The following is a 17,923-nucleotide window of genomic DNA, read 5'->3' on the forward strand; positions in this document are numbered from 1 at the left end:
ACCTCCCTTTCCTCCTGTGCAAGCTTCTTTTGTTGTTGTTTTTTGTTTTTTTGAGACAGGATCTTGCTCTGTCACCCAGGTTGGAGTACAGTGGGGTGATTGCAGCTCACTGCAACCTCCGCCTCCCAGGTTCAAGCGATTCTCCTGCCTCAGCCTCCCAAGTAGCTGGGATTACAGGTACAAGTGACCACGCCCCGCTAATTTTTTGTAGTTTTAGTAGAGATGGGGTTTCACCATGTTGGCCAGGCTGGTCTCAAACTCCTGACCTCAGGTGATCCACCTGCCTCGGCCTCCCAAAGTGCTGGGATTACAGGCGTGAGCCACCACACCTGCCCTGTGCAAGTTTTAAATCACAGGAGGTGATCCTGTGTAAATTGGAGGTGGTAATAGTAATAACTGACATGATTGGTAAAAATATTCATTGAGATCATACATTCACCTCCTGGAGCTGCTGCAAAAAAAATTGCCACAAACTAAGTGACTCAAAACAATGAAAATTTATTCTCTTATAGTTCTAGAGGCCAGAAGTCCAAAATCCAGAGATCAGTAGGACTGTACTCTCTCTGATGACCCTAGGGTTCCAACCTGGTCTGCTGCCAGAGGAGTGGTTGAGAGTAGCTGAGCGCATGGCCCTCCTTCAGCAATTGCTCTGTTCTGTTGTGTGGAGAAATCACATTTTGTTTATCTCCTCATCTGCTCATGGACCCTTGGGTTAGTTTCCACCGTCTAGCCCTTTTTTTTTTTTTTTTTTGAGATGGAGTTTCACTCTTGTCCCCCAGGCTGGAGAGGAATGGCGCGATCTCAGCTCACCGCAACCTCCAACTCCCGGGTTCAAGCGATTCTCCTGCTTCAGCCTCCTAAGTAGCTGGGATTACAGGCACCTGCCACCATGCCTGGCTAATTTTTGTATTTTTAGTAGAGATGAGGTTTCACCATGTTGTCCAGGCTGGTCTCAAACTCCTGACCTCAAGTGATCCGCCCGCCTCGGCCTCCCAAAGTATTAGGATTACAGGTGTGAGCCCCTGCGCCCGGCCTTCTGGCTCTTATGAATAGTGCCACAATTGGCAGGGCACAGTGGCTCGTGCCTGTAATCCCAGCACTTTGGGAGGCTGAGGTGGGCAGATCACCTTAGGTCAGGAGTTCAAGACCAACCTGGCCAACATGGTGAAACCCCATCTCTACTAAAAAAAATCTGAAAATTAACCAGGCGTGGTGGCACACACCTGTAATCCCAGCTACTGGGGAGGCTGACGCACATGAATCACTTGAACCAAGGAGATGGAGGTTGCAGTGAGCCAAGATTATACCACTGCACTTCAGCCTGAGCAACAGAGGGAAACTCTGTCTCAAAAAGAAAAAACAAACAAACAAACAAAAAACAAGTAGTGCTGCAATGAACAACAGCAGATAAGGATCTGTTTGAGTCCTTGCTCTCAGTCTTTGGGGTATGTACCTAGCAGTGGAATTCCTGGGTCATATGGTGATTCTGTATCTAACTTTTTGAGGAACTGCCTGTTTTCCACTGTGTGCCATATAGTTTTTGTTGAAGTAGTTATAGAACTGCCCCAGATCCAATGTAGGGAGAGATAGATGCCACCTCCCAGTGAGGGGTGACTAGGTCACAGAGGGAAGAGACTGGGGAGGGGAGGTGCTGTTGCAGCCATCTTTGGAATGTGCAAACGGCCCCTTAAGTAGTGATTACTTCATTTATTTATTTTTGCAGCGAACTTTTTTTTAAACAGCCTTGGATCACTTAAGGTCAGGAGTTCAAGACCAGCCTGGCCAACATGGTGAAACCCTATCTCTACAAAAATACAAAAATTAGCCAGGCATGATAGCAGGTGCCCGTAATCCCAGCTACTTAGGAGGCTGAAGTAGGAGAATCACTTGAACTCGGGAATTGGAGGTTGCACTGAGCTGAGATCATGACACTGCACTCCAGCCTGGGCAACTAAGTGAGACTCTGTCTCAAAAATAATAATAATAAAATAAAATAAAACAGGACCTCACTCTGTCACCCAGGCTGGAGTGCAGTGGTGTGATCTCGGCTCACTGCAACTTTGGTCTCCTGGGCTTAAACGATCCTCCCACCTCATCCTCCTGAGTAGCTGGGACTACAGGTGTGCACCAACACACCTGGCTAATATTTTTTATAGAGACAGGGTTTTGCCATGTTGCCCAGGCTGGTGCAGTGAATATTTCCTCTTCTCTTCTCTTCTCTTCTCCTTCTCCTCCTTCTTCTTCTTCTGGCTCTTCTTCTTCTCTCTCTCTCTTTCTTTCTCTCAAGACAGAGCCTCACTCTGTTACCCAGGCTGGAGTGCAGTGGCATGATCTGGCTCACTGCAACCTTGACCTTCTGGGCCCAAGTGATCCTCCCACCTCAGCCTTCCAAGTAGCTGGGACTATAGGTGTGTGCCACCTGGCTAATTTTAGTATTTTTTTGTAATTTTTCTAGAGACTGAGTTACACCATGTTGCCCAGACTGGTCTCAAACTCCTGGGCTCAAGTGATCCACCCACTTCTGCCTCCCAAAGTGCTGGGATTACAGGCATGAACCTCCGCGCCCAGCCTGCAGTGAATACTTCTCCATGCTTGCCCTGTATGTACACTGTGCTGGGTGTAGGATACTGACATGAGTATTGCACGTGTGGTTTTTGCCCTCTCACAGCTTGCAATTACTTGGACAAGAACCATTAACTAAAATTGCAAAATTAATTTTGGGGCAAGGGGGCTGGACTTTCCTGATATTCTCTTCCTCCTTTTATCTTTAAGTTGATGAATAACTTAACACAGCAAACTGCACTGAACTTATATACACACCTCCATGAATTTTCACCTGTGACTACAACCATGTAACAAGCACCTAGATAAAGATCTAGACCATCCCCAGCCCCCAGGAAAGTTCCCTCATGCCCCAGTGGGTAACTGCTATTTAACATGTTCACCATAGATTAGCTGTGCCTATTTTAGAACTTTATACATGGAATCGTACAGTAGATACTCCTTGGTGTCAGGCGTCTCCCTCTACACTGTTTGTGAAATCCCACAATTCGTTTTTTGAAGAGACGTTGACTTGCTGTCACCCAGGCTGGAGTGCAGTGGCTTGATCATAGCTCCCCTGCAGCCTTGAACTCCTGGGATCAAGCAGTCTTCCCACCTCAGTTTCCCAAGTAACTGGAACTACAGGTGTGCACCACTACACCTGGCTAATTTAAAAACTTTTTTTTTTTTTTTTTGTAGAAATGAGGTCTACTGTATTGCTCAGGCTGGTCTTGAACTCCCTGGCTCAAGCAGTCATCCTGCCTCAGCCTCCCAAGTAGCTAGGACTACAGCTGGGATTACAGGCGTGCACCACCATGCCCAGCTAATTTTTATATGTTTCGTAGAGACGGGATTTCACCCTGTTGACCAAGCTGGTCTCGAACTCCAGACCTTAGGTGATCCTCCCACCTTGGCCTCCGAAAGTGCTGGGATTACAGGCGGGAGTCACCACACCTGGCTACACTCTTGTAAACAACCAGATCTCATGAGAACTCAATCACAAGAACAGCACCAAAGGGATGGTGCTAAACTATTCATGAGAAGCATGGGAAGCCCACCCCCATGATCCAGTTCCCTCCCACCAGGCCCCTCCTCCAACATTGGGGATTACATTTCAATGTGAGATTTGGGTGGGGACACAGATCCAAACCATATCAGGGGGCCATTGGAAGGTTGATAAATAATAGAACATTTAGGTGGACGGCAAATGGTGACTTAGGAAAAGCATGCACTTTTTGTGTTGCTGGTATGTTAGCAGAAAAAGGAGACAGTGTCTGAGGGCAAGGTGTGTGTCCGTTCTCTAAAATCTGAACTCTGCTTGAAATTAAGTGAAATGGATCACCAGTTTGATATTAAGAAGATAGGAAAGACCTATAGTTTGAAGGCTCGGAATGCCTACAAGAGGGGTTAGCAAACTGTTCCTGTGAAGAGCCAGACAGTAAATATTTTTGGCATGTGGGCCATGTGGTTTCTCTCGCCAGTATTCAACTCTGCCATTGTAGCCCAAAGCAGCCATGAATGAATGGGTGTAGCTGTGTTTCAATAAAGCTTTATTTAAAAAAGCAGGCCAGTGGCCATAGTTGTGGATCCTTAGGCTACAGTCTGCATCCCACAGCACAGAGCCTCAAGAACATCCTCTTTCCTGGCCTTCCAGAAATTTGAGACTTCTTAACTCCAAGCTTTCCTTTCTTCCACTATCTTGGGATGAGTCGAGAAGTTTCCCTTTGTGTCAACTGCAAGTGCGCTAAACGCCCTGAATGGGTTGACCTACTTTCAACTTTAAGTATTTCCACCTGGGAACTAGAATCCAATTTGGCTGATGCAATGCCAGAAAGCTAATGTCCTTTTTATAGTCTGTTTGGAAGCTCATCTCCTCTTTCCACACCTTCAGAAACCAAACCGAACACAGATCAATTTCCAAGTGCCTCTGGGGCTGTCTGTTAATGCCATGTCGAGTTACTCAATAGTTGTTTTCCTGTAATTAAATATCTGGACACATTGGACTGCCATCCACTGAAGTTACTCTCATGCTCTGGTGAAGTATCTCTGTGGATATTATTTGAAAATGCTAGAGAGGCTTCTTTTCTCCAAACATTTGATAAAATGAATAATACAGGTTGTTAATGAAGAATCAGAAATTACAAAAAGGTGGAAACAAGTAGATGGCCACGCCATAGCCTCATATCCAAAATGCAGTGGTGTTAAACAGAAAACACATTTCTTTCCAGTCTTCCTTTATTGTGTAGGAGTTTATGATTTTTTTTGTGTGCCTGTAAAAAATTATAGCCAAACTGCATATAAAATTTTATGTTCTTTTTTTCTCTCATTACATGGCTTCAAAAATCACTTCCCTGTCTTTTTACACAGTTTTCAGTAAATGTCACATAATCAAGTTGTTCTACCACAACTTATTTGAGCAATCCTCTACCATTGGTCGTTTACATTGTTTTCATCTGAGCACGCTTCTTTTTTTTTTTTTTAAATTTTTTAAATTTTTGTATAAATGGGGTCTCACTATGTTGCCCAGGCTGGTCTCGAACTCTTGGCCTCAAGCAATCCTCCCACCTCAGCCTCCCAAAGTGCTGGGATTATAGGCATAAGACACTGTGCCTGGCTCTTTAAATTACACTGCTCTGAACATCTCTGAGCATAGAACTATTCCTTCATGTAGTATTGCTTGCATTAGCTAAATTTCTAGAGTTGGGATTTTTTTTTTTTTGATAGGGTGCTGTATTAGTCAGTTTTCACACTACTATAAAGATACTACCTGAGACTGGGTAATTTATAAACAAAAGAGGCTTAACTGACTCACAGTTCCACATGCCTGGGGAGGCCTCAGGAAATTTACAATCATGGCAGAAAGTGAAGGGGAAGCAGGCACCTTCTTCACAAGGCGGCAGGAGAGAGAGAGAGCACGCAGGGAAAACTGCCACTTTAAAACCATCAGATCTCGTGAGAACTCACTAGCACGAGAACAGCATGGGGGAAACTGCCCCCATGATCCAGTCACCTCCCACTGGATCCCTCCCTCAACACATGGAGATTACAATTCAAGAAGAGATTTGGGTGGGGACACAGAGCCAAACCATATCAGGGGCTTTCCAGTAAAGACTGCTAGACAAATTCTAAAAGAGCTGTAACACTGAGATGGGATTTCTTGAGGTCAAAATATTTAATATCTCTTTATGTTGTTTTCCAAAAGGGCTGGATTCAGATACTCTCCAGCAGTGTCTGTTGGAAGAGAGAGAGAGCCAGGGGTGATGGTCTGGCTTTCAGACCTGAGATCAGACAGAAGGATAGCTGAACTCCCAGGCGGTGGGTTGGTTTGTGGTTGGTTTGTTGGTTGGTTGGTTGTTTTTTTGTTCTGGATCTCATTTCAAAGAGAACAGATTTGACTCCACACCTGACGCATCTCCTCAGTTTCACAAAGCAGCTAAGAGGGAAGTCAGGTTTCATAGCCCAAATGATGCTATTGCTTGAGTATAATTGTGCACCAGCCATTAGCCCACGTTTCTTGGTAGAGCCTCGGTGTGCTTGGATTATGAATTTGCACACAGTGGAATCGCAATAATTTGTTTTATAGTTCTGTCCTTTTGGGGAATGACGTTTCTTCCAAGGCCTCAGCTCCCTTAATCTGTAAAACGGGAATAACAAGAATTCACTGGACAAATATTCAGTGTGCCTGTTGGGTGTGTTGGGCACTGTGCAGTCCATCTCCAGGGCTAGCATGGAAGGCACACATTGAAAAGATACTCATGCTGGCTGCAGTGGCTCACGCCTGTAATCCCAACACCCTGAAAGGCTGAGGCAGGTGGATCACTTGAGAACAGTCTGGGCAACATGGCTCTGTCAACCCTGTCAATCAGTGATCAGACTTAGCCTGAGTAGGAGGAGAAAGCTGGAACCAGTGGTCTTCCTCAGATGTGATCTCATGAAAGAATGAAGTCCGCCTACGGGTAGCTGCTCTGGAGGGTGGAAGCCTGAACTTGATCATTCCCTCTAATTCTCATCCCATCTAGGCAGAAGGAGACTTGCTGGGAGAGAGAAATTAATTGTTCAGTTTATTATCAGTTCTTAAAAAAAATTATCAACTCAAAAAAAAAAATACACAAAAAATTAGCCAGGCATGGTGGTGCAACACACCAGTCGTCCTAGCCAAGAGGCTGAGGTGGGAGGATCACCTGAACCCTGAATGAAAAGCTGCAGTGAGCTGTGATTGCACCACTGCACTCCAGCCTGGGCAACAGAGTGAGACCCTGTTTCAAAAAAAAAAGAGGCCAGGCATGGTGGCTCATGCCTGTAATCCCAGCACTTTGGGAAGCCGAGGTGGGTGGATCACTTCAGGCCATGAACCTGCCTGGCCAACATGGTAAAACCTCGTCTCTACTAAAAATACAAAAATTAGCTGAGCATGGTGGCATGCTCCTGTAATCCAGCTACTCGGGAGGCTGAGGCACGAGAATCACTTGAACCTGGGAGGTGGAGGCTGCAGTGAGTCATGATCGTGCCACTGCACTCTAGCCTGGGAGACAGAGCAAGACACTGTCTCAAAAAACAAAGATACTCATGCAAACAAATATGTAAGTACTAACTGATGAATGGAAAGAATTACACAAGGAGCTCTAAGAAATTACAGCAAGACAATTGTATTTCCACAAGAAGGTTTATAAATGCTTCTCCGAAGAGATAACATGGAGTGTTTGAGACCTCAGTGATTCCTAGGTTTTGGCTAAGGAGGAGTGAGGGAAGCAGACTTGGCTGCAAGAATGGCGGGAGCAAAGGCCCTGAGGCTGCAGAGCTCTGTGCCCTCCAGGAATCAGAAGGTGGAATGGGTGGGGTGGCATGTCAGGACTCAGGAAAGAGAGGCAGGCAGAAGTGGGTTAGGCAACGTCCCAGATGCTTCATGAAAGGCTGGGTGCCACCGCTGAGCTGAGAAGTGACAGGCTAGGGCAGTGGAGGCTGGAAGATGACTCTCTCCCCATGCTAGTGAGCAATGCCCATGGTGGTCTAGCAGGATAATCACTTTTTTGTTGTTTTTTTTGAGACCAGGTCTCCCTCTGTCACCCAGGCTGGAGTACAGTGGTGCAATCATGGCTCACTGCAGCCTCGACCTCCCAGACTCAAGCCATCCTCCCACCTCAGCCTCCCTAGTAGCTGGGACTACAGGCACACACTACCATGCCAGACTATTTTTTTTATTTTTATTTTTAGTGGAGACGGGGTTTCATTATGTTGCGCAGGTCTCCAGCTCCTAGGCCCAGCAATCCTACCATCTCAGCCTCCCAAAGTGCTGGGATTACAGGCATGAGCCAATGTGCCCAGCCCAGAGTTAGAGACATTTTAGAGGCAAATGAGAGTCCCTTTTCTTCCTCCCTTCCCTAATTTCACCCTCAAGCTGATGACTATGTAATTGTGGTTATGTTCAAGAAGTGAGAGCTAAAATGTGATTTACCTTTATGTCAGTTTGCAAGAGGCAAGAGAGAAGTTTACCTTTCTAAAACAGCAGCCACACTGTGGAACCTAAAAGCTAGCTAGACTTAACTCCAGTGCATCCTAGCCAGGAATTAGGGAACTTTTTTTAAACTTTACTTATTTATTTTGTAGAGACAGGGGCTTTGCTGTGTTGCCCAGGCTGGTCTTGAACTCCTCAGCTCAAGCAAACCTCCAGCCTTGGCCTCCCAAAGTGCCGAGATTATAGGAGTGAGCTACTGCACCCGGGCAGGAGTTAGGGATATTGGCAACCCCAGGTTATCATCCCAGAACCAGTCATGAAACTCACGATCATCACCGCCATCCTCATCTCCAAGAGAATTTTGCCAGTACTTGCATGTCATAATTAAAATCGGTGGTCAAACTTGGCCTGAGTAGGAGGAGAAAGCTGGAACCAGTGGACTTCCTGAGATGTGACCCCATGAAAGAATGAAGTCCGCCTTGTGTTCCTACGGGTAGCTGCTCTGGAGGGTGGAAGCCTGAACTTGATCATTCCCTCTAATTCTCATCCCATCTAGACAAAAGGAGACTTGCTGGGAGAGAGAAATTAATTGTTTGGTTTATTATCAGTTCTTAAGGTCTCACGCTGGTCAGAAGTTCAGAATTAGTTGCATACTTTTTAACTCAAGAGACAGGGTCTTGCCATGTTGCCCAGGCTGGAGTGCAGTGGTATGATCGTAGCTCACTGCAGCCTCAAACTCCCGGGCTCAAAGGATCTTCCTGCCTCAGCCTCCCGTGTAACTGTGACCACAGGTGCACACCACCACACCTAGCTAATGGTTTTTTATTTTCTGTAGAGACAGGGATGGTGGTGGTGGGGTGGCGGAGGTGGGGGGACTCAGGGACAGGGCTGTGTCTCACTTTGTTGCCCAGACTGGTCTTGAACTCCTGGGCTCAAGCAATCTCCCTGCCTCTGCCTCCCAAGGTGCTGGAATTACAAGTGTGAGCCAGTGCACCTGGCCAATCAAATTCTTTAAAATTAACTCCCACAGATTAAATTCTTTTCTTAGGGATTTAAATTTTACAGACACATGACTGACATGTAATAAATATTCGGCATTCATTGGCAAGAACAGGAGAAGCCAGGTTGCTGGATGAGCTTTGGGCTTTGGTTCAAACTGCAGTTCCCCAGGTAAATAGCTCCGAGATCTGGGGCATGTTCTAAACTACCTGCGCTTTATTTTCTCCCTCTGTAGCTTGTAAGAGCACCTACTCCACAGACTCATGAGAATAAACAGAGGTGCTCAATAAACGGTGGCCAGTATTGTTATTTAAGGTTTAGTCTCACTTTAGGTGTATGTCAGTCCCACCTTAGCTACATTTTCCAGTGAGTCACACCTGGCTACCAAGTGCCTGAAATGGGGTTCGTCTGAACGGGGATGTGCTGTAAGCGTAAAACACACATCTAATTCTGAAGACTTGGTGTGCCAAAAAGGATATCAAAATACTAACATTTCACTAATTTGTTTTCATAGTAATTAGTTTTATGCTAATTTATGACATGGTGAAATGATGAGATTTTGAGGACATATCAGGTTAAATAGAATTAATATTAATTTCTTTATTTTTAGTGATTTATTTTTTAATGTATTATTTATCTTTTTTCGATTTTTGCCTTTTTCCATGTGTTCTAAAAAATGAATTTTATCTGTTTCTTTTCTTTTTTGATGTGACCACTAGAAAATTTTAATTGACACACGTGACTCACATTTATATTCTTTTTTTTTTTTTTTTTTTTTTTTGAGATGGAGTCTCACTCTGTCGCCCAGGCTGGAGTGCAGTGGCATGATCTCAGCTCACTGCAACCTCCGCCTCCTGGGTTCAAGCGATTCTCCTGCTTCAACCTCCAGAGTAGCAAGGATTACAGGTGCCTGCCACCGCACCCAGCTAATTTTTGTGTTTTTAGTAGAGACAGGGTTTCACCATGTTAGCCAAGCTGGTCTCGAACCCCTGGCCTCAAATGATCCGCCTGCCTTGGCCTCCCAAAGCGCTGGGATTACAGGCGTGAGCCACCACGCCAGGCCTATATTTATTTTCAATCGTACAGGTCTAAAGGCATGATATAGAAAGTAGCAATGGTTAAGGAATGAGAAAAGCGTGGACGTGGCAATCAGAAAGATGTAGGGGCTTATCAGGGTAGCAGTACTCTCTGTATGCTATTAGAACAGTCAGTTAACCTTTTTTTTGAGACAGGGTCTCACTTTATCACCCAGGCTGGAGCGCAGTGGCACAATCTCAGTTCACTGCAACCTCTGCCTCCTAAGCTCAAGCCATCCTCTCTCCACCACCTGAGTAGCTGGGACTACAGACGTGTGCCGCCACTCTTAGCTGATTTTTGTATGTTTGTATTTTTTTGGTAGACACCTGCTTTCACTATATTGCCCAGGCTGGTCTTGAATTCCTGAGCTCAAGGAATCCGCCCACTTTGGCCTCCGGAAGTGCTGGGATAACAGGGGTGAACCACCAAGCCCAGCCAGTTAACCTCTGTGTGCCTCCACTAATATCTGTGAAATGGAAGCAAAAATCCCTAGCACAAAAGCACTGTTTCAATCAATGAGATAATATATAGAAAGTACTTAGCTCAGTCCTAGCACAAAACAGGTGCTCAAACACAAATAAAGGTTATAGCTTTTGTTACATGTGTTAGGGATGTTTAGTATTCAGAAGGGGGCTAAGTAAACTCTGAAGACAAATGAATAACAGTAACTCTCATTTGTTTAGCAAGATAGACTTTCGCGTGCCATTTTTACCTCCATGTCGACATTTGATCTTCAGAATGACCGTGGGAGGTATGGTCAGCCCCTTAGGGAGATGAGAGGCTGGGCACAGTGGCTCACACCTTTAATCCCAGCACTTTGGGAGGCGAGGTGGGAGGATTGCTTGAGCCCAGGAGTTCATAACCAACCTAGGCAACATAGCGAGACCCCGTCTCTACAAAAATAAAAATAAAAACATTACTCAGGGGTGGTAGTGCATGCCTGTAGTCTCCAAGCTACTCAGGAGGCTGAGATGGAAAGATTGCTTGAGCCCAGGAGGTTGAGGCTGCTGAGAGAGAGAGAGAGAGAGAGAAGGCTGCTCAGAGAGAGAGAGAGAGGGAGAGAGAGAGAAAGAGGGAGAGAGAGAGAGAGAGAGAAAGGAAGTAGGCTCAGGAGCAAGCACCTTTGCATCTGAGCAGGAACTAGAACTAGGCCTTCTTGTACCAACCTTCTGGATTTTCTCAACTTTCCAAGCCTCCAAAGTGTGTTTCTGTGTTTACCTCACTCTCTGGTTAGGTGGTTTCTACAGGAGTCTTTAGAACAAGAGAGAAGACCAACATTTATTACAACCAGCAACCAACATTAATCACTTTCCCACATCAGTATGGAAAGCGCCATCGCATTCTTTTTGTCGAATACAGGTTATTCTGCGTGATGGATGTACCCCAGTTTATTTTAACCAGTTCCCACTGATGGACAATTAGGTGATTTTCAGTTTATATAAATGAGGCAAATTCCTTCAAGTAGAATTATGCTAGGGATAAATGGTCTGTGCACTTACAATTTTACAGATTTTGACAAATTGCTCTCCAAGCCATTTGTATGAATTTCCTCTCCTGCCAGCAATGAATGAAGTGCCAGTTCTCCTGCATCATGAATATGGCCAAATATTTCATGATAAAAAGTCAGTGTGGAGAAAGCAGAGGAAAGGTGAGATGGCAGCTGGGGGGCCGTCAGGAGGTGGGGGCAGCTGTCCAGGTAGGAAACAATGGGTACCCGAACAAGGACAAAGGAAAGAGGGAAAGGGTGGGGCCCAGAGCTACTGCGGAAGTCAAATTCTGTGGTGTGGTGAAGGAAGATAACAGGAAGGAGGAATCAGATTTCTTGAGTTTCTGGTTTAAACAAATGAGTAGGCAGTGGGTCTGTTAATGGAGATGCTCAACATAGGAAATAGGTGTAGTGAGGAGAAGATGATGATAACTGTGAGAACATATTGCACTTGATATGAAGGACATCCTACTGAACCAGGGAGAGAATTTGGGGATAGTGAATCATTTGTGGGAACCATGAGTGTGCATGAGTTCTCCCAGCGATGGGTGGGTGGGTAGATAGATGGATGGATGGATGGATGGGAAGATGGATGGATGGATGGATGGAAAAATGGATGGGTAGGAAGAGAAGATGGTTGGAGAGATGGAGGGAGGGAAGGCTAGATGGATGAAAGATTAGACAGACAAAAAAACAGAAACCTAGACTTTATTGTCTTTAGATTGAACCATATGAAATTATTATTTTTGGCCAGGTGCAGTGGCTCATGCCTGTAATCCCAACACTTTGGGAGGCCGGCGGGGAAGGGTGGATCACTCGAGGTCAGGAGTTCGAGACCAGCCTGGCCAACATGGTGAAACCCCCATCTCTACTGAAAATACAAAAATTAGCTGGGTGTAGTCGCTTGTACCTGTAGTCCCAGCTACTCAGGAGGCTGAGGCAGGAGAATCACTTGAACCCGGGAGACTGAGGTTGCAGTGAGCCACGATGGTGCCACCGCACCCCAGCCTGGATGACAGAGCAAGGCTCCGTCTCATAAAAAAAAAAAGAAAAGAAAGAAATTACTATTTTTGTTTTAAAAATTACCAAGTGCTTAATTTTATACAGGTTGAAATATTTTGGGGGGAAGGATACTGATGTCTACAGTTTACTTTGAAATGCATCAAAAATAGGATGTGATAAAGCACAGGTGGTAATCATGTGAATGGTGGAGGCTAGTGGTGGGTATATAGGGATTTAGTGTAAAATTCTTTTGGCTTTGCTGTGCATTGGAAAGTTTCATTTAAAATCATGGGAAATGGGCCAGGCGCGGTGGCTCACTGGTGAATATTGTCAATTTCATGTGGTTCCCCTCAATTTATGTTTTATTTGGCCAAAAAGATCCTTCCAGTTCCCAATCTGCAGCATCAACAGATCTGCTCTGTGGAGTCCCCTCTGGTCCTTGTTCTGCCCCGATTTGGGGGCTGGGGGCTGACGTTCCTCCCTCTCAGAGCTCAGGTTGAATTGCCCTAACGTGCTGATTACTGCACCGAGGATGCCGGTATCTGGCTTGTAATAATTATAGATTTCCTCTGCGATTTGATCCCATTGGTTGCCTCGGCAACGGCGTAATAGCTCAACCGAAGCGCTGTCACGGTGATTTAGAACCAGTGTGTCTCTCCTGCAGCCTCCATTCTGGGTGCCTCCACCCCCTTGCCGTCGTCATGGTAACTGATGAGCAGCATGTGACCGAGGGCTCTCTGCCCCCCCTCATGCCCCCTCCCCATCTTGTGACCATCCTCGTTTCCTCTTCTGGACCCCCTGTGGACCCGCGTTGACCCAGCATGGGCTACAATGGGGGAGTTGGGTAATTGCTCCCCTAGGTTCCTCCCCAACCCCCCAGACAGGGTCAGGTGGAGCATGGGAGCCAGAGCAGCCCCTCTGCCTTGGGTGTCCTGGAGATGACTTGACGCCCCCCCACCGGAGCCCCGTCATGGCTGTGGCTGCATCTGCAACACCGCAACAGCAGACTTCTGGGAAAACCATTTAGGCATCTGAAGCCCTGGATTTCTGCTTTGTCCCTTCAGGGCTTCCTGAGCCTGTTTAAAAAAAAAAAAAAAAAATCTAGGAAGAGGCCCCTGGAAGGAAAAAGGGGAGGGAGATAGCCTATTTTACAAGGTCTGAAATGATGTGGCTTTTCCTTCTGGCTTAAACCTAGCTGGGTTTAAAACATCTTTTTAAAAATCTGTATTCTATTTTTTTCTCTCTGTTTATCTCTCTCTTGCTGCCTCTGTTAATCTTTGTTTCTGTGTTGTATTTTCTCTGTTTCTGTCTGAAAACCCTTCTCTTTCTGAATCCATCTTTCAGTCCCTCACGTTCTGTCTCTCCCCTCCTCCTTCACCTTCCCTCCATTCCTCTCCCTTGCGCATTTACCGGGTTCCAGCTGAGCGCATCCTTTTCCCAAACCTGCTTTGCTTCCAAGGGGCCCTTTTCTGTCTCCTCTACCTGTGCCCATGTTTTGGGACTGCCTGGAAATCCAGGACACCCTCCTGAGGAGGGAGCTGGTGCCCAACAGCACCTCTTAGGATGAACCCAGCCAGCTGCATTCCTGGCCTCTGCAGAATGACATAGAGAAGGCATTTTAAGCAGGCGAGCTGAGCTCGCCACAGGACTCCGACTACCAGGCACCGTGAGTGCAAATGTATATGTGTGTCTGCGTGTGCATGTGCACATGTGTGCGTGCGTGTGCACGTGTGCACGTGTGCATCCTTACGTGTGTATGTTATGTATCTTCTGGCATGGGGAGGTGGTGGCAGTGTCTGTCAGTGCCTGTTATCTGTGGTGTTGGGGTGTGCAACTGTGTGGGCACACACCCTTGTGCACCTGTGTACCTGTGTGCACATGTGCCTGGCTCTCTGTGTGGACACACAAATGTACATCACAGATTTTTCAAGGACGCTTTGTGAACACAGCAGGAGGAGACCCTTTAAAGTGGGGACAAAATAATGAAAGATGGATATAGAAATGATGAGATAAGGAATTGCTCTCATCAGTAGGCTCGCAACACCACAGTCTTCCTGCATCTGGTCTTAGGAGATGAAGTGAGAGTCACCTTGAAAAGGCATTTTTGTTCAAGCCCCAAAACAAATCCTTTCCCTTCATTCTAAGGACAAGAACAGCACAAACACACACACCCCTTTCTCTTTGAAACTCAGGGGAATGGAAGGCTCAGGGGGCGCTGTCACTGGGCATTTCAGACAGAGTTTGCAGTGAGAATCTCAGTTGACAGCCTGGGCGGCTCACGCCAAGAGTAGATATCAGGAAGCTCTGGACAGCCGCTCTCTTCACATCTTGTGGCTGATTAGAAGTTCATTTTGAATTTTTTTCCCAGAAGCAGCCTATGCCCCAAGAGGCAACCAGAAGAAAGCAATTTTAGAAAATGCAATTTCATTTGCAGGGCAAGATATGGAATCCTGACAGGTTGCCGTTGAAGCTCCTGCGGTTGGTGTGTGCAAGCTGGTAGCCAGGCCGCTGGTGGACGAAGGGGGTCCTCTGTGCTTTGCATGTCCCTGGGTATTTGGGAAACTTGGCAGCCAGTTGCTCTAAGTGAACCCTGACTCTGGGCACCCTGGCAGAGAGGACAGAGCTGGAGACAAGGACTGGCCTCAGGAAGTTTCCAGTTCAAGTAGGAACAGACCTGATCACACGTGATACTCTCACACTCAGACACACTGCTGCTGCCTGCATTTCCTCCGGGCTGCCATCCCCCTTCCCCTGCCCTGGCCTCTGTCTGCCACGACCGCACCTGCTAAGTGCTAATCATCGTTAAACATCCCCTGTCACTGCTTCCCGGAAATCTTTAATTTCCACCCAAGAACAGCTAACACTATACGCCCTCCTCTACCTGCTGAAATCACTTGGAGCCTCTGACATCAAGTGTCCAACCGACCTCTTTCCCCACATTTGCCCGTGAGCTGCACTTCATTTTGCAAGGACATAAAGAAAACTATGCACGCAACTACATGCAAAATGACTGGCTGGGATTCTTAAAATGCCAATGTCTTTTTTTTTTTTTTTTTTTTTTTTTTTGAGACGGAGTCTCGCTCTGTCACCCAGGCTGGAGTGCAGTGGCCGGATCTCAGCTCACTGCAAGCTCCGCCTCCCGGGTTCACGCCATTCTCCTGCCTCAGCCTCCCGAGTAGCTGGGACTACAGGCGCTGCCACCTCGCCCGGCTAGTTTTTTTGTATTTTTTAGTAGAGACGGGGTTTCACCGTGTTAGCCAGGATGGTCTCGATCTCCTGACCTCGTGATCCGCCCGTCTCGGCCTCCCAAAGTGCTGGGATTACAGGCTTGAGCCACCGCGCCCGGCCAAAATGCCAATGTCTTTTAAAAGGCAAAAGGGCTGAGAAATGGTTCCAGGTTAAAAGAAATAAAAGAGCCATGAGCCCAAATGCAATGTCTGATCCTAGGATGAAGCCTGGATCAAGGGAACAGAAAACATTTGTGGGCTGGGCTCAGTGGCTCACACCTGTAATCCCAGTGCTTTGGGAGGCCGAGGAAGGAGGATCACTTGAGGTCAAGAGTTAGAGACTAGCCTCAGGAATATAGCGAGACCCCATCTCTACAAAAAATAAATATAAAAATAAACTAGCCGGACATAGTGGTGTGTGCCTGTGGTCTCAGCTACTCAGGAGGCTGAGGCAAGAGGATTACCTGAGCCCAAGAGTTCGAGGCTGCAGTGAGCCATGAGCCATGATCATGCCACTGCACTCCAGCCTAGGTGATAGAGCGAGACCCTGTCTCAAAAAAAACCAAAAAAAACATTTGAAGACATTTTAGGGATAAGTGGGAATATCTGAATATAGATTATATATTAGATAATAACATTTTAATGTGAATAGGCCAATAATAAATAAAAGACAATAGTATTTTATTAATGATACCTTCATGAGAGTGACTTTGTATCTCAGATCGTTTGTACTAGGTTATATAAGAGAATATTCTCGTTCTTAGAAGGTACAGGCTGAAGGATTTAAGGATGAAATATCACAACATCCACAACTAACTCTCAAATAATTCAGAAGATAGATAATAGAGTGGGTACAAGTGTGGCAAAATGTTAACAGTTTCTAGGATTACAGGCAGTTGTGGAACTACGTTCATAACTCTTATGTGGGTTTGAAGATTTTCCAGTGCCCAGGCTGGACACTGTGCTTAGCTTTGTGCGTGGATTATCTCATTTCATCCTCAGGGCAGCTTGGGGATGGGACAGCTCTATCACACCCACTTTCCAGTGGAGAAAACAGAGGCAGAGCCAGATGTAAGTCCAGGCCACATTATGCCCCAACCCCCTGTTTTGTGAAATTTAGTACTAAAGATACTACATGGCTGTGTGATGTTGGGCAAATCACTTAACCTCTCTGTGATCTGTTTCCTTTTTTTTTTTTTGCTACGAGTGGATAATTATAATATCAGAAGGTTGTTCTGATGGGTATTATGATATCTAAAGAACTTAGAACAGGGTTTGGCCGAAAGTAAGTGTCTGCTGTTGCTGCTGCTAATTGTATTTGTTGCTGCAAATGTGATCCCAGCACCCTCGCCTTGGTCAGTGATGGGTAAACCTGGAGGGTTTTTTTTTTCTTCTGTACCCAAGGCCTGCTTCATGGGTTTGTGATCTATGTGGTCACACAGGGTCCTGTGTTCAGAAGATCCCCCCATGTCACTGGCTTGCAATTTGTAACCATTTTCTAACAAGGGACCTCGAATATTTATTTGATGCACTGGGTCCCACACGTCATGTAGCCAGCCATGTCTGCACTCCCTTTTTATTGGATCCCATTGAGAGCCTCTCCTAGACTAAACTACTTGTTCCTGAGTCATTGCAGCAGACAGGCCCAGGCAGGCCGTGGCATTTCAGCAGATCAGATTGTGTGTTCCTGTGACCACACTCCAATCCTGATGCAATGTCTCAGCCCACACAGGCCAGTACAGTAGCCGTTCATCAGATCTGGTCATTGAACATCTGACACGTGGCTCTTCTAAACTCTGATGTGCTGTGAGTGTGAAATTCACACCAGATTTTGAAGACTTAGCATACACACGAAAAATAAATGCACAAGATCTTATTAATAACTATATTGATAGCCGGGCATGGTAGCTCACGTCTATAAACCCAGTACTTTTGGGAGGCCGAGGCGGGTGGATCACTTGAGGTCAGGAGTTTGAGACCAGCCTGACCAACATGGTGAAACTTTGTCTCTACTAAAAATACAAAAATTAGCCAGGGGTGGTGGCGCACACTTGTAATCCCAGCTACTCGGGAGGCTGAGGCAGAAGAATCGCTTGAACCTGGGAGGTGGAGGTTGCAGTGAGTCGAGATCGTGCCACT

The 17,923-nt window shown here is 46.2% G+C and overlaps 1 protein-coding gene and 1 pseudogene across 3 annotated transcripts in view; one reads left to right on the top strand and one right to left on the bottom strand.

The window, feature by feature from the left end:
* Nucleotides 1-17,923, top strand: part of LOC105467801 (4-aminobutyrate aminotransferase) — a 102,701-nt gene that overhangs the window by 21,000 nt on the left and 63,778 nt on the right. The window contains exon 1 of one of the 3 annotated variants that reach the window (XM_071084100.1): nt 13,704-14,223. The exons of the other annotated variants lie outside the window; for them this stretch is intronic. The gene's annotated coding sequence lies outside the window, so the exon portion shown is untranslated. Of the gene's footprint in view, nt 1-13,703; nt 14,224-17,923 lie in introns of those variants that run through there. 3 annotated transcript variants of the gene reach the window in all.
* Nucleotides 5,634-5,686, bottom strand: LOC112424286 (U7 small nuclear RNA; annotated as a pseudogene).

The sequence above is a fragment of the Macaca nemestrina genome, chromosome 18, assembly GCF_043159975.1.
Source record: "Macaca nemestrina isolate mMacNem1 chromosome 18, mMacNem.hap1, whole genome shotgun sequence".
NCBI classification, from domain to species: domain Eukaryota; kingdom Metazoa; phylum Chordata; class Mammalia; order Primates; family Cercopithecidae; genus Macaca; species Macaca nemestrina.